Source organism: Ailuropoda melanoleuca, chromosome 3 (assembly GCF_002007445.2).
Source record: "Ailuropoda melanoleuca isolate Jingjing chromosome 3, ASM200744v2, whole genome shotgun sequence".
Taxonomy (NCBI): domain Eukaryota; kingdom Metazoa; phylum Chordata; class Mammalia; order Carnivora; family Ursidae; genus Ailuropoda; species Ailuropoda melanoleuca.
Window position 1 is genome coordinate 10,483,723 of NC_048220.1, and position 17,012 is coordinate 10,500,734.

Sequence of the window (17,012 nt, forward strand, 5' to 3'; positions counted from 1 at the left end):
AATAAAGGCCAGCTGTATTCTCTTCCTCTTCAGAGTAAGCTCTGTCTTCCTATCTTTATAATGATTATATCACCGATGACAACTTCCTTAGTTTACGGCTGTCTGAGCATTGCTAGATAGCCTTCCTGAGCACAGTGACTAATTCTTGTTCATCTCTGGAACTCGTCTTTGTTCCCACATTCTCAGTAAGTATGTGTTAATGAGTGACTTCATTTTTATGATTTGCCCAAGTATTATTTTACTTTCATTTAAAGGATTATTTTAGGTCAAAGCTAAAAAAAAAAAAAAAAGGACGTTTCCCTGAAATGCACTATTATTAGCAGGTTAGACAGAGTTTCTTTCCCCTTTCAGGGGTTAAACTTAGAAGTTGTAGAACTGCTGTCCCTGAAGAATGTTCAGGAAGAGACAGACATTTATCTGGGGTGGTCCGCACAATCCCCACCCTTTACGTGAGTAACTGGCTGCTAAGTTCTTGTCTGCTGAGGTGAGATCTTATCCTGATAATTTTAAGAAAGCAAACAAACTACACCCACTATTAAGACAACTCCCAGCAGAGGTAAAGGAAATTTAGAAAGAAATTACAGAGTAAGGTTGTAGATGTATGGGAGAAAACTGTTTCATTTTCCTGTTTCTTTCCATTCTTACCCACAGTTACATGGATCTATGTTATAATCCCTATTATAGTGGTGACCATAGGGTATACACAGTTTAATATTCTTATTTTCTCTTCACATTATTTCCTACACATTTTCCGATGTCTTTATGGACGTTTGATTCTGGTGCTCCATGAAACCATTGGAGTTCAGTTCTTTGTTGCCTTTCTCCAGCAAGGAATGGAGCGTGTAGAACAGAGATGTAGCCTGGGGGAATGTCAGCATTGCATATTTTTTCTAAAAGAAGCGATCTTATTCTGATATTGCTGAGATGCACTGGAGCAGGAATAGGAACACACGCTTTGACTGAAGTTTGCAGCCCAGTAAATGAGATTAAGATCCTGAGCCGCTTTAAACCGTTTTCTTAAATAAATACACATCTTTAAGAGATTAGACGGAGTTTTTCCCAAGCAATGCCTTTTTATATTTACAAAGGCCTGTTGGGAACAGCTGGAAGGCAGCCTTCCCTTATCAGCCCCAAGTTGTTTGCTAATGAATTTCAGGGCTCCAGCACTAATAGGATGGAATAATTTTACATAGAAGAATCAATCCCTAGCCTCCTTTTTCAGAAGAAACGAATCTGGCTGGTGCCTGTAGGCAATGAGGTGTGCTGTACATAAGGAAATCATTAGGGCTAACTACCAGAATCTCTTTGAGGTCTGTGCATATAGTCTCCAAAGAGAGAGTGGGGCCTTGAAAATTAACTGCCCAGAATCCTTACAAGCACTGTACTTTCCTTGTTGGATCAAATCTTGCTCTGGCCTTAGGCTAAATCGACTAGATTCCTACTCCCTTTGTTGACTTACAGCCACATGGACTCCTTTTTGTGATATTAACCAACTGTCTCCTAACATGATGATATAGCTGGTTGGGGGTTCTTCATTATTTTGCTGTTTCTATCATCAGTCATAGTTGTTAATACAAATGGCGATCAAGGTAAATTTGCCTTCCTGGTCAGCTTCCCCGTCAGGAATAGTATACTTTATAATTATGTTGTTTTTCCATACTTATTGTATATAATCTCTTATAATTGAGCACAGAGTTGATGATCAGATTTCTTTGTGTTTCCTAGAGGGGTGACTGCATCTTGGTGTGGCTCCCATGGCTTGGTCTATAAAAGGACCCACACGAGATTGTTCCTGTTTTTTCTCTCTGTTTTAATTTTTGGCATAAAGAGAGGTATTCAGTCTTGCTAGCCACCCAGACCAGTTACAATGAGTCCCAAGGGGGACAGATCTTACGAGAAGGGCTCTGTTAGGTCCTAACTTACTCCTGAATTCAAGAGAGGACCTGCACTGGGCTGGAATCCTCTTTAAAATATTGGAGGATTCAGAAGAAATCTTCTCAATGAGAAATCTATGAAATAGCTTCAGTTCCTGGGACTGGGGCCAGGGTGCCTGCGATGGGGGTGGGGGTGGGGGTTCTGCTGGGTTCGGGCTGTTTGGATGTGGCTGACAGCAAACCTTTTAAAGCTGTTGCTGTTTATTATTGCCGGCCTCCTCCCTTCATTACCTTCTCTGACTCTGGCCTGTTTATCACCTGTGACACTGCAAAGCCGCTCTTGCCCAGAAATAAGTTAGGGAGGCAAGTCCTGGGGTAGAGGTGAGGTGAGGTCCTCTGTATTCCTGGCAGGATTTCTTAAAATCAAGGGCTGTGATCAGGCTCTCCAGACGACAGCTGTTACTCCTTCCATATGACCAAGTTCTTACAGTTAAAAAAAAAAAAGAAAGAAAGAAAGAAAAGAAAAGAAAAAAGAAAAAGAAAAGAAAGAATTAAAAACCACAGAACTATCCAAAGCCACTCTGAGGTCAGCCCAAGGCACAACTTCACCAAGGCTTTTGTTTTTTCTGTTCTTATCATTCAGTCAATCGACTCATGATGACTGAGTGATTTACTAAAGCTAGCAGAGAATTGAAGAACAACAAAGGAGGTCCCTTGCCCTCTGGGAAATGTTCATCTAGTTCTAAGAAAAAGGTTAGGATACAAATAATTGGAATGTGATGGAGACCACATCAAAGAGGTCTATCGGTTATCTGCTGCTGCGTAACAAATTGCCCTAAAGCTAGCAGCTAAGAACAACAATAAACAGCTGTTATTACATAAGTGTTTGTGGGTCTGGAATCTGGGAGCAACTTAGCTGGGCCATTCTGACTTGGATTCTCTCAGGAGTCAGTGAGTTGGCCAGGTTTGCAGACATCTGAAGATTTTTCGTGTGTGTGTGTGTGTGTGTGTGTGCGCGCGCGCGCGTGCATGCACGCGCGCACGTTTTCTCCTAAGGATCTAATTCCAAGGTGAATCACTTGCATGGCTGCAAATCAGTGCTGGCTCTGAACCGGAGGCCTCCGTCACTCACCATGCCGTCCCCTCCACCTCCATGCAGTGTCCTCAAGACGCGGTGAATGGCTTCCTGCACGTTCAAGTAGAAGTCTCTCACGTCTTTCACAGTCAAGTCTTGAACGCCCTACACCGTCACCTGCACAATATCTCATTGGTTACACAGCTGTTACCATCTATTGTGGGTGGAGGCCACACCAGGGTGGGGATGCCGGGGAGTGGGAAGCATTGCAGGCCATCTTGGGGACTGGCTCTCCCAAGGGGCAGAGATCTTGTGTAGTAAGTAAAAGTCAATGTTGGGGGGCCTCCGGAAGGAGGCGGACTGTGAAACGGGAGGATTTTTCAGTAGCTGATGCGGCAAGAGAGAGCGTTGAGAAGGATGGAGCATCAAGAGGAAAGAAGGTCAGGAAGAGACGGGTATCTGTGTGTTCAAGGAACATTTGCCAGAGCAAAGCCTGGCCAGGTAAAGGAGCCAGTGACTGTGAGGTCTCGAAGGCCAGGCCAGGGAGTTTGGACTTTCTTTGATTATCAGGGATGAGTCATGGGAAGTTTTTGAGCAGGTGAGTGACCTAATCGTTGGCCTATTTACTTTCATCTTTAGCTTTAGGTTTTCCGTGCCCTTCCTTCCTTTGGCCCCTCTGTACCATCCAGCTTGGCAACCCTCTAATTTCGAAAATTCTGTAGCACTTCTCCGCCTGTGCCCCTTGATCCCATCCTACCTGGGACTGTTAGATTTTCATGTTTCTGTCTTATCGTAAGTAGATTACAAGGGCCATAAGGGCCATATCTTTATCCATTTCTGTTTCCCTTGCCGTGCCTGGTGCACTGGGTGCCCAATAAATATTTGCTCACTGATTGGATAATAGCAAGCAATTACTATGTGTGCGTACAGCCCCTGCTTCCAGCCTGTGGTGTGTAATTTACAGTGAAACCTTTTTCAAAAGAGCGAGCAGTTTGCAGTGGATCTGATTTATGTAAGCTGGAAAAAGTGTTCTGAACCAGTTTTGTGTGCTTGGCATTTGCCAAAATATAGGAAACTTGGAATAATAGTTTTATTTTTAAAAACCCGTGGTTTATTTTCAGCTTCAAAGAGAATTCTTAGTTTGCCTCAGTGAGGCAAGGGAAGTAATAACCAGGCACAGAGCGAAAGACAGGCTGCTTGCCTCTTTCAATAGTGAAGGGCAGGCTCATTCATGCACATGTAAGATGTTTCTGGAATAAAGCTCTTGTTCAGAATTTGGGGCTGGGTTTTGTCTCCCTCCCCCTCTTCCTCAGTTTGAATGAAACGATCATTGTCCATGTGTTTTCATTGAGCAAGTCAGGATTGCACCCTAGTCCCATGAAAGCGGGAGAGGTCTGGTTTCAAGCAGGCAAAGACAGTGTTCTCTTGAAAATCTCCATCAGACAACCCAAGAAGCAAAAACTCAGGAATGCAGTCTCTGTTACCAAAAACCTAGGAGACCTCTGTAACCTTGAACCACCCAGGACTTGAAGAGAGAAAGCAGACAAGGCGGCAGCAAATGAGTTTGCAGAGAGAAAGGGGTCCAGAAGAGAGTGTTTGCGGGAGGGGAAGGGGAGCAGGCCAGAAGCAACCGATGTGCTCTCAGAGTCCCAGGAAGGCCCAGAAATGGGGGTCCCCAGGTTCCACAGAGGGGAGGCCCAGGGCCTCAGGGTGGGAGAGGGGATGTCAGAGTTAGTAAGGAGTGAGGAGGATTCTCAAGAGAACGAAGCAGGGAAGTCCCTCCACGGCAGCTCTGGAACAAAGCAGCCAGTCCGGTGTGGGCAGCACGGTTGTTTCTGGAAGGCACAATGAAACTGATGAAAAATGAAGAAAAAAGGAAGAATGGGAAGTTCTGGGTTTGAATCCTGTCTCTGTCACCAGTGATCTGTGAATGTAAACAAATCAGTATGTTTGGACTTTACTTTCCTCGTTTGTTAAAAAAAAGGTTGGAGCAGGGGCACCTGGGTGGCTCCGTCGGTGAAGCATCTGCCTTTGGCTCAGGGTCCTGGGATCGAGTTCCTCATCGGGCTCCCTGCTCAGTGGAGAGTCTGCTTCTCCCTCTGCCCCTCCCCCTACTTGTGCACGCACTCTCTCTCTCTGACAAATACATAAAATTAAAACAAAAACAAGAACAAAAAAACATTGGAACATAGAATGTTTAGGGTCCAAACTCTGATATGTTGTGATTCTACTGGGTAAACAAAGCACTAAAAACCCCAGCAATTCTACTCCAATGTGTCTAACTAAAAGAAATGAAAATATATGTCCACTCGAACTCTTCTATGCAAATATTCACAGACATATTCTACATAAAAGCCCCAGACCAGAAACAGCAAAGAGCCACCCATTGGTGAATGGATAACAAAATGTTAAATATTTACGGGTGCCTGGGTGGCTCAGTCATTAAGCGTGTGCCTTCGGCTCAGGGCGTGATCTCGGAGTCCTGGGATCGAGTCCCGCGTTGGGCTCCCTGCATCGCTGGGAGCCTGCTTCTTCCTCTCCCACTACCCCTGCTTGTGTTCCCTCTCTCTCTGGCTGTCTCTCTCTCTCTGTCAAATAAATAAATAAAATCTTTAAAAAAAAATGTTAGATACTTATACAAGGGAATACGATTCAGCAATAAAAAAGAAGAAAGAGCTTTATCAGCTATGACATGGATGACCTTCAAAAACACTACCCTAAGTGGAAGAAACTGGATGCAAGACTACGTGTTGTACGTTTCCCTTTAATTAAAGCAATGTCCAGAAAAGACAAATGTATGAAGACAAGAAGTAGATTACTGGTTGTCTGAAGCTGAGATGAGAATGGAAATTAAATGCAAGGAGGCACTTTGGGGATGATGAAATGTTCTAAAAATGGCTCTTGGTGATGTTTGTACAACTTTCTAAATTTACCCAAATCACGGCATTGTCCAATTACAATTGTATGTGCTTCTATTGTATGCTTGTAAATTATACCCCAATAAAGCTGTAAAAAGGACAAGGTAGCCAACGAGGGGTGGGAGCGGGGAGAGGTAGTAGTGAAACAAGATTGGCAATATGTTGATTATTGTTGAAGGTGTTTAAGGAGTAACGAGGGCTCCTTATAGTCTTCTTTCTACTTTTGCGTGTGTTTGAAATTTTGTGTAAATAAGAGAGTTAAAAAAACCTAAGGATGAAACAAAAAAAAGCAATCACAAGCCTGTTATTGTGTGGCGGTCAGATAACACTCACAGCCTATGTTTTACATTTTACAGTGGGGAAGGTTCTAGACACTCTTGGGATATGATTTAACCCCCCACTGACACCAAATCCCCAGAATATCAAGTCACTTTTAATGTGTTAGCTTTTCCCAGTACCTTAGCAGGCACTTGAGAAAATCACGGTGATCACGTCATCAGGAAGAAGGTTAAATTTTCGTAGGCATATTCTGTTTTAGTAAGTGTGATGCATTTGGGGAAGGGTAACATTAAAGTAAAGTTTAGTTCATGGGAAGTCTTAATCTTAGAGAAGTAGACCTTCTAAAACCATGTCATTTGTAAGAGCTCTGATAGCTGGATTTTTCTATGCCTGAAACCTAGAAGCAACATTCCATTTCATTTTTTTTTAAGAGTTTATTTATTTGAGAGAGAGCGAGCATGAGTGGAGAGAGGGACAGAGGGAGAGGGAGAAGCAGACTTCCCGCTGAGCAGGGAGCCCCATGTGAAACTCGGTCCCAGGACCCTGAGATCATGACCTGAGCTGAAGGCAGACGCTTAACTGAGCCACCTAGGCGCCCCGTCATTTATGATTTTTTACGATTAACAAATCATTTTTTATATGGAAAAGAATTGGAACTGATCTGGAAGTATTAAGGCATATATTCATAATGTACCAGAAGAGTAGTCCTATTTCTTAGGGTGAAATATATTCCAAGTATTAGCCAAGATACCAAGAATTTTCCCACTGTGTTCTTTCCCCAGTCCGGTGTCACATCTAACTCTTTTGTATTGGGGAAAGTGGAAGAAAATGTGAATCCAAGAACTGGAGAGGGATAGATTTTCCTAGGAATTTTCCACTTTGTCCTTCGGAAAGAAGACAACACTTAGATTACATAATTTCTAAGATCCATCAAACCCTGAAATACTTTTAGTGGTTTCTGTCCTCATCTTAGCAAATAAGAGAAAGGAAGAGTTGATTATTCATTCGCTAGATATTTGGAATCAGAGGGCCAAATTTGGTGACCTGTTTGAGGTCAGACTGGCCAGTGCATTGAACTTGACCTTCAAACTATGTCCAGATCATTTGGTTCTGAGGTGTAGATATCCTGCAACTGTTTACTGGCATCTTGTGCTCTAGAGATCCCCATGCTTTCAGGGGTGACAGCTTCAAAGGCTTATATTCCAGAGATAATCCAGAAATATAAGCATCCCTAGAGAACCCTGACTAGTTTTTTCTCCCCTCCTCTGCTTCTAATATATTTCCCCTTAGTCACTGGGTAAAAGTTAAAAATAAACATACACCTTTCTTCAGGAAGGATGGGCTAAAAATGAGTTGTATTTCTCTTGAGAAACGGTTCTCTGTGCAGAGCTGTCAAATTATTCACCCATATCAAGTGGGACCAGAATCTAATGTTCCGCATTTGCTTCACAACTTTTTCCCATTGTCTTTTTTTTTTTTCTTTTTAGACAGAGAGAGAGGGGGAGGAGGGGCAGAAGGAGAAGGAGAGAGAGAATCTTAAGCAGACTCCCCGCTGAGCACGGAGCCGCCTCAGGGGCTCCATCTTAAGACTCTGAGATCACAACCTGAGCCGAAATCAAGAGTCCAATGCTTAACCGACTGCACCACCCAGACGCCCCTAGTGGTCATTTTATGAGCTCACCTGGAGGGTGTTCCTCATCTGACTGTCATTTTTTTCACTGAGGTTAGCTGGATCTATGCATTCATTTCCATTCTTAATTAACACTTACAAGTGTATGATCTAAGAGGGTTCACCCACAGAAATGAAAACACAGGACTGCAAAGCCAAGCAAGTCTCCTGTCATACACCAAGGAGCACAGAAGAAAAGTGAAAATATTCTTGGACTTTCTCCCTGCCCTAATTTTGCATCAGTGATGAGAGATAGCTCCTAATTGGGATTTCAAATTCTGGGTGGAGAGCTGATATTGTAATTGTTATACTTTGAGTCATTAGTGACTATAATTTCTGTCTTCATTCATTTGGTTCTATTATATAGGTTTAGAAATCTACTTGAAGAGCCCCACTTGTCTCCCTTGCTTCTCTTCTCTGAGAAAGACTCCTCCTGCACTGTGGTGTCCTACAGAGCAGAAACCACAAACTAGGAAATTGGGGAACCAGGGTCTGGTTTCCTGGCGGATTCCTTTAGGGGAACAGCTCTGCAGCCAGAATAAACATTCCAATTCGGTTAGAGATAACTTCTTGGTTTTCTATTACCCGTGCCAGTGAGGTCATGAAGAATACGCACACTTTAATGAGCGTTGTGTTTTGTTTAAAGTGTGTGTTGTCTGGTAGAAAATGCTCAGAGCCTGTGGATTGGGTCCCAGTTAATGTTTTGCTACTGGTAGCATATTATGCAGAAAACAGTTCAGCTCCTTTTTTTTCTGCCTCTGTTCTCCCATGAGGTGTACAGTATGAGCAAAACTGTGTGCTCTGGGCTGGGCTCAGTTATATGTACCTGCCCCTCTTGTGGATAAATGCAGCCGTGTGTCTTGAGTTGAAGCCCAGATCCCTCAGAGATTGGAGACAATACTTTCTCTTCCGCCATCTTGTGGGTGCAAGTGAGCGAAGTAAATCCAAAGCGATAGATAACAGCATGAAATCAGAAGGTTGAATGCTTGCTTCGAACAAATAGAACAGAAAGGAAAAACAAGTTGAGTTTAAGTAGCAGTTTCTCAGGGTGTGTGCTAAGGAAAAAGAGTAATCACGGGAGCAACAGGAACTGATGGGGAGAAAGAGTGAATCTCCCTGCAAGGGGGCACATGCCTTCATGAGATGGTCACCCTTTCCTCAAGTTCTTACGGGTCACATTGTTTAAGTGAATCTGATAGTAAGAAGTAAATACAAAACAGCCACAATTAGTTTCTGGCACCTTGTGCAATAGTTCCCCCACCCTGCCCCATTGTTAAGGGGTGAAATATTTCACCTAAGTAAATTTACCAGGTAAGTGTCAACATTTCAACCAGTTTGAATGGAGATTTTCTCAACTTGTTTCTTTTCTATACTTAGAGACACTGACCTCCCTGGCTCTTCCTTCTGAGGGCTTGAAGGATTTTTCTAAGAGACAAATCCCATTCTGTCATTCCCCAGCTGGAAATTCTTAAAAGTGTTTTCAGGATCAAGTTCGAACTCCTTCACCTAACATGATAAAGGTCTGATGATCTGCTTCTAGTCCAGCTTCCCAGCCTCATTTCCTTGCCCTCTTCCAAAGGCACTCTGTGCTTCAGCCGCGCTGAACTATTTCATACGGTTAAATGAATCTAAACTTTTACACATACTGTTTCTTCTGCTTGGATTGCCTGACCTTCATTTGGCTGATTCCCCTGAACTCAAGCTTTGAGATGCTTCCAAGTACGCCCCCCCGCCCCGCCCCGTAAATCCAGTTTCCCCCAGGGCCTCTATCACGAACTTACTCCTCTGCTGTAAATGTGGGATTCCTGGCCTGCCTCCCCAACTAACCGTCATAATACAGATGATTCTTGACCTACCTCACTGGGTTACATCCCGGTGAACCCACCATAAGTTGAAAATACCGTGATGTCGAAAATGCATCTAAAACACCTAACCCACTGGACATCCTAGTTTAGTCTAGCCGACCTTAAACGTGCTCAGAATACTTATGCTTAAATCAGTCCACAGTTGGGTAATGTCCTCTGAGACAAAGACTCTTTTATCATTAAGTGTTGAAGACCCCGTGTAATTTATCAATTACTGCTCTGAAAGTGAAAAATGGAATGGTTGTGAGTGTATCGGTTGTTTACCCTGGTGATCGTGTGGCTGCGTGGGAGCTAGGGCGCCCTGCTGCCATCCAGCATCTCGAGAGAGTATCGTACACACAACACTAGTCCGGGAAAAGATCAAAATTCAAAATTCGAAGTACAGTTTGTACTGACTGCTATCACTTTAGTACCATCGTGAAGTTGAAAAATTGTCAAACCATCCGAAGTTGGGAACTGTCTGTCTCTAGCGTTTACTGAGCAGTTACTAAACACTGGGTGCTTTTCTGAGAGTTTTATTTGTATTAACTCATTGAATCGCCACAGGAACCCTTTGCATTAGAAACTATTGTTTTCTGCACCTTAAAGATGAGTACACTGGGTCACGGGATGCTATTCACCTTAATCAAAGTCTTGCTGCTACCTGCTGGTGTGAGGAGGGTTTGCTCCCAGCCAGCTGGCTCCACGGCATCACCCACAGCACCGACTGCCCCTGTCTGCAGGGGCTGGGTCCCGTTTAGGGCGCCCAGTGGGCATGTCATGTTGATAGGAATGAATGAATGAGTGAGCGCCATGTTGCACTGTGAACTCGCACAGCCTGGATGGCGTTTAAAATTCTCTTTAAGGGCTCAGTCAGTTAAGCATTTGCCTTCAGCTCAGGTCATGATCTCAGGGTCCTGGAATCAAGCCCAGCAACAGGCTCCCTGCTCACTGGGGAGTCTGCTTCTCCCTCTGCCCGTCCCCTCTCCCCCAGCTTGTGTGTTCTTTTGCTCTCTCTCTCTCTCAAATAAATAAATAAAATCTTAAAATTAATTAATTAATTAAAATTAAATTCTCTTTAACTTGACTGCCTCCTCATAGGTGATTGTCAGGTTTTGGTGTGACCCCTACTAGTCTCACTGAGTCTCACTCTTAAGAGCTTGTGTGTGTGTGTGTGTGTGTGTGTGTGTGTGTTGGCAGAGGGAGGGGGTATGTAGAATGTTGACTGCAGCAGAAGGTAGTGATGACCTTCTGGAAACTTCTGGCCCTTCATGACCCACAGGGGAAACCTGAACCTTTTCCCTACTGCTACTCAAGGCAAAGTCCTTAAAGCCTTCGGAATCCATACCGAATATGATGTATAGGCGTCACCATTACTGTCTCGTTGGGAATGTTGTGAAATCAAGGATCACGATTACATGAACTCACTTCTATCAGATGAAAGCATAACTGCCGCTGGTTTTGTTTTGTTGTTGTTGTTGTTGTTGTTGTTTTCAGGAAATAATTTCTTTTCAATAAACTGACCATATCCTTTTAGAAATTATTTTCAGTCATCTTCTGTTTAAATCTGGCAGCATAGGTTTCTCTTTCAGATGCATCAGGAAGCCAATCAACACATCTCTGTTTAATACAATTTAACGTAAATGATTGGTTTTCTAAATTCTAACCCTGGGCTTGAAAGTACATCGCAGCAGAACAGACAAGTCCTGAGGAATGGTGAGGGGGAAATTATCTTTGAAGGAGGACATATAATTAAATCATTTGCAAGTAAGCCAGTGTGCTATGCCTTCTATCATGATGCATGGAGAAAATAACCCCACATTACTTAGAGGGCATGAGGTAAGCTTAAATCTTTAGGCTTCAGCTGAAACACAGAGGAAGAACCATTTGAAGTGTAAATTCTGGAATGCTGAGTTCCCAGTTACAGGCTCACCCCATGAGCAGAATCTTAATAAGCTGGTCTGCAGAAGATAATGGGAGGTCTGAGAAAATATAGGGTATTTAAGGCGTCTTTTTGATACTCATATTAAGAGTTCCTCCTCTTAAAAAGTAACTGATTTTTGGGGGTGCCTGGGTGGCTCAGTGGGTTAAGCATCTGCTTTCTGCTCAGGTCGTGATCTCAGGGTCCTGGGATTGAGCATGAAAGGGGCTCCCTGCTCAGTGGGGAGTCTGCTTCTCCCTCTCCCACTGCCCCTCCTTCCTGCTCATGCTCTCTCTCTTTCTCTCTCTGTCTCAAATAAATAAATAAAATCTTTAAAAAAAAACGAAAAGGAACTGATTTTTTAAGAGAGCTTTTTCTTCACCGGATATATTAGAGGAGGCGTGTGTTTCCTGAGATGCAGGTCCTTCCTGTTTGAATGGTAGTATCATTTCTAACTTTAAGTCATTTGGAACGAAATTGGTGAAACTCTGCTGCCTCAGATCTACTTTTCACAAGTTATAAGGGTTGCCCACCTTGGGTCGCGAATACAGATATTCAAGTCATGAAAGCACAGGCCACTATTGGAGAGTTTGTGGGAATTACTCTCCCTTCGACCTGGGTGGGCAGAGGTATCTGCATTCTCACCAGCCTCCCCTGCTGAGAGTAAGGATGGAGGGACCACAGGTGGGAAACACTGGCCTAAGGTCTTCACCTTCTGGGGGTTCTTCAGGGCCCCAGACCACCTGTGCTTGGGTCCCGGCTGCTGTGCTTCTGGCTGCCAGCCTCTGCTGGCTGTGCTTGGCCAGATACTGTCTTCCCCTCCCCCTCTCTCCCTCCAAGTAGAACCCTTGCTCTGCTTTGCTGAGCCATCTCTCCAGAGGACAGGACTTCCTCTGAATTTCCAACCCTCTCCACCCTCACCCAGCACGGACACCAGGCTCTAGCTTTTGGCAAGACTTACTGGGTGATCAGGAAACAGAGAAGAAGCAAAGCTCTACCAGGTGCTCAGAACTCCTTTTAGTGAAGTTCCCCTTTCTTTCATCCTTGCTTTTCATTTTTTATAAAATAAAAAGTCTCATGGGGGTGGTTTTCCCAAAAGGGATAGCCTGTCGGTGGTTGTCCAAGGAACTTTTAGAAACCTGAAACTACTTAACACTTGGTTTGTTACATTTTTATTTGGGAATAATATGTGTTTAACGAAACACCCCAAAGCTTAAGGAATGTAAGGTAAAGTAAAATAAAACAAATAAAACATCTTTCCCTCCCCTTTAGAGTTACAAGTAGCTTTCCGGAAAGTTTCTATGCGTCTATGTATCTACATGTGGGATCATACCAGTGTATTTCATGGGCTCTAAGGTGCCATTGATTGTATAATATACTCCAGTTTCACAGATGTTGAGATATGAAGAAAAGTGTGTTTTACAGGTGATAAAATATAAGCATTACTCTTCTGAGACTCACTTTGTTTTTTGTTTTACTTCATGGTGTTCCATATTCCACATCTGTATTCAGATGCATACTCTGTATTCCCAAATTATGAAAGTATCATGATTTAAGAATTTCCTTATTATCGAATATTCATAATACTTAGAGGTTTCCATATTCTACATCGTCCTGCAGAAAACATCCTTGTTTGTATGTCACTGTATACAAGCAGTTCTATTTATACGGTAAGTTTCTAGAAATGGAATTGCTGGATCAAAAGGTGTGCACGCAATACGTTTTTTGGGTGCAACTTTTATTAGACTCTTTGAAGACCAGGGGCTCCTTATGTTTTCAGAGTTGGAAAGGAACCCAACACACAGATGAATAGCTTCTGTCAGGGTCCTTTGTAAAGAGAATTTCTGGAAAGGTGGGTAGACACGCTAGTTAAGCATCTATTTTTTTTTATCCATTCAGACCACAGTCTTTCACTTCTGAGGTGCACATTTTTCATTTGTAAAGCAATTCTCAACTGAGGATACATTGTAAAATGGATGTATACAGGTCAGGTAGGAGTCCTTCCCCCAGAACACCTGCTAGGGACGCCTGGGGGGCTCGGTGGGTTAAGCGCCTGCCTTCGGCTCAGGTCATGATCCCAGGATCACGGGATGAAGTCCCGCATGGGGCTCCTTGCTCAGTGGGGAGTCTACTTCTCCCTCTGCCTCTGCTGCTCCCCCCTGCTTGTGCTCTCTCTCTCTCTGACAGGTAAATAAATACAATCTTAAAAAAAAATACACCTGCTAGTAAATTGTGTAGCTTACAATCAATGGCATTTTGGAACTGACGAAATACGATGTAGTCAAGTGTATGTGTTTGTATGTAGATGCCCTTCCAGACTTCTTTGGAAATGATTCTTATTCTGTTTTAATGATGAAAATGAGAAGTTTTATTCTTTTCTCATTGAAGCAGTCTTGGAAACCAGCCAGAGTTTTTCAGACACCCTGTTTTTATCAGCTGCGACTACTCTCCTTTAGAATTTGCACCTGTAATTTGAAAGCCAGACTTCTTTTACTAAAGAGCCCTATTTCAAGGAAAAATCGAGTCGTAAACAGCAGCTTGACAAACAGTGATGCCATGTCACTTGGAGTTACAAAATTTAGAAGCAGATTCCAGCCCCCACCCCTAACTTACAGAGGAGGAAGCTTCTTGGGGCCCAATACGTGGTATTTTGTGCCTCTTGCTTAACTGAGAATAGATAGAAAAATAATATTAAGTGAATGTGGCCGAGCTCAAGGGCACCCTTGAGTCAGGAAATGATAGCTTTGGTACAGATGACAGCATTCTCCCCTGTCCTGCTGACTCTCTGGCGGTCTTGTACCTGTGAGCTCTCACGGGGCCACGGCCATTATCTCTCAGGGGCTTGGCGTGGGCGAATCAGCCCCTCCCATCTGCCTTTCCCTTTCTGTTTAATTAGGTTTGAGATCTGTATTTTCCTCTCTACCCCTCTTCCTCCGTCCTTACTTTTTAGTTTTCCAGCTGCTGTGCAGTTCGCCTGCCTCTTGGCACCAGAAATCTTCCATGACATCAGGGATGGCCTTGGTCCCGGTCTTAAACAGTCGGCACTTAATAGATGTTCTTGGCTGCCCTAGCGGTCCTGGCCTTTCTTCAGGCTGTTCTGAGAGTGCCCTGGTGGGGTGTCTGAGCTCATGTGTGCTCCTCTCTGCTCCACGGAAGTCGACTCATTTTCTATCTGGTTATCTCTCCTCTGCCTGGCCAAAAAGCAAGGGCAGCTATGCGCGTGTATGATAAAAATTGTTGAACTGCTTCTCGTTAACGGTCAGCTGGTATTGTTGGAGACAGTTATTTACATGTTCAGTTGCTTTTTGTGAAATACAAAGATCAAAGACCTTTTCTGCAGTTTCCTCCCCTTCTCAAACCACAGTTTCCTTCCTCTGTCTTCAAGGCCTCTGCAGCTTACATTCGAATTCTACTTTCACACCCTGAGTGGCAAATAATATCTCCGTCGCACCAGCAGGACACATGGGCCGCTACATCAGTCGCTGCTCCGTACCTCTGAGCGGACCGTCTTGCAAGGTGCTGAGAGGGCGAGTGAGAAGTTTCTCCATCTTAAGGGAGATAAGTGTTAATGGAGGTGTGCCTTGCTAGTTTTCGACTTTTCTGGTGACAGACCCTTCGGAGAATCTGTGGCGAGCTTGAGGGTGGTGGGGTGATGCTTGGTAACCAAAGGGAGCCGTGGTTCACTCTGGCCCATTCTCCAAAAGTGATCCCCCTTCAAGAGTTGCTTAAATAATAGGTTAACAAGATAGCTCTCAAGACTAATGAAAAGATGACAGTAAGATTGGTCTGCAACAGGTAAAGACTAGAGGTGGGCAGGGCCACCCATGATTGAAGCAAAGATAATGAAATGGGAACATGTTATTTATTTATTTATTTATTTATTTATTTATTTATTTATTTATAAAGATTTCATTTATTTCAGAGAGAGGGAGAGAGCACAAATGGGAGAGACAGGCAGAGGGAGAGGGAGAAGCAGACTCCCCGCTGAGCAGGGAGCCTGATGCAGGGCTCCATCCCAGGACCCTGGGATCATGACCCGAGCTGAAGGCAGATGGTTAACCGGCTGAACCACCCAGGTGCCCCGAAATGGGAACATTTTAAATGACCCTCCCAGGAAAGGTGCAGCACCCCAGACTCGGGCCATTCTGACACCTGCATAGTGCACCCAGCGGTTGCTAGGGGTCTGTGGGTCTCGGGTTAGAAAGATCTGCTCTCCAGCTTGATGGAAGTCACTTGTGGCCCCAAGAAGCCCCGAGCTGACCATTATCTGAATTTGAGCCGATACTTCCCAGACATGCATAACTTGGCCAGTCAAGTTACTTTGCTTCTTTTAAGCCACTGGTTTTCCATTGAAGGTAGAGAGAAAATCAGGCGCACAGGATTATGGGAGGCCTAACTGGGGATAACCTGAATAAAACACCTGGCACATCGTGGGATTTCAGCAGCTGGCTGTTCTTTTCCCCTCCTCTGTCCATCTTTGCTTCAGTGTAGAGAGATTTTCTGCAAGGAGATGGATTCCTGAACAACAGTTATCACTTACTGCACTGAGGTGAATTCTAACTCTCAGGACGCACATGCTTGGGCAGAGATTAGGAAATAAAGTCACTCTTAAAACCCCCCTTCCCTGCCCACCCCCACCAAACACACAGACAGGATGCCCATGGGGGGCACTGTCTCAGAAGACTGGAAAGGTGTGGGGTCACCCTAGGAGGGCCCAGGGGGAGGGAGCCCCTGTGCTCCTTGTCAGAGGTTGACCCTCTGCCCAGGTCAGTAACTCCAGCAGGGGACACACCGCTGGGAAAGGCCCGAGTCTGGAGGATTACAGCACAGCTCTCCACAGTGGAAGAAAGGAAGGTCTCAGAAATCTTGGAGAGAAGAGAGAACCAGACTCGGTCATGGCAAAGCCTAGTCTTGAAGGCTGATGAAAATGCTCTGAGAGCAGGGATCCCCCTTCCCTTCCTTCTCCTCCTTTTCCTTCTCTCTTTTCCAAAATCCACTTAAGAGTTTTTGAACAAAAACATTATACTCCAGACGCTTAAACATTCCTAGCTTTGTTTGGTGTTCATTTTAAAGGGAACAAAAGGGGGAAATGACAACATGAATTTTGAAAGGTTAAAATGAGTATTAAGAACCTAATGAATGAACCCTTTTCGATCCACTGGATGGGATAGGAAAATAGCAAACGTGGAGTAAAATTAGTATGGAGTGTTGATGAAGGGACCTTGTGGGCAATCACTCAGGAAGGGGAACAAAGCTCTGGTTTGTGGGGTTTGAGTATTAAGCAGAGGAATAAAAGTACCCAAAGACCTGTGGGTACATCCATGCATGCGTCCAATTATTACAGAAGAATTAATGTCTGGAATATGACTGGGCAGAATATGACTTCTGTTGTTCTCCAGGATGATTACAAAGTTCAGAACTGGCTTCCTCAT

At 44.1% G+C, this 17,012-nt stretch overlaps 1 protein-coding gene and 1 long non-coding RNA gene across 3 annotated transcripts in view; one reads left to right on the plus strand and one right to left on the minus strand.

Moving 5' to 3' along the window:
- Positions 1–17,012, plus strand: part of TNFAIP8 (TNF alpha induced protein 8) — a 111,730-nt gene that overhangs the window by 18,574 nt on the left and 76,144 nt on the right. The gene's annotated exons all lie outside the window — the stretch shown is intronic.
- On the minus strand, positions 13,935–14,801 carry LOC117801453. Its single transcript, XR_004623980.1, has 3 exons — positions 14,524–14,801; positions 14,194–14,247; positions 13,935–14,045 (listed from the first exon to the last, which is right to left on the minus strand). It is a non-coding gene; the product is annotated as an uncharacterized LOC117801453 (long non-coding RNA).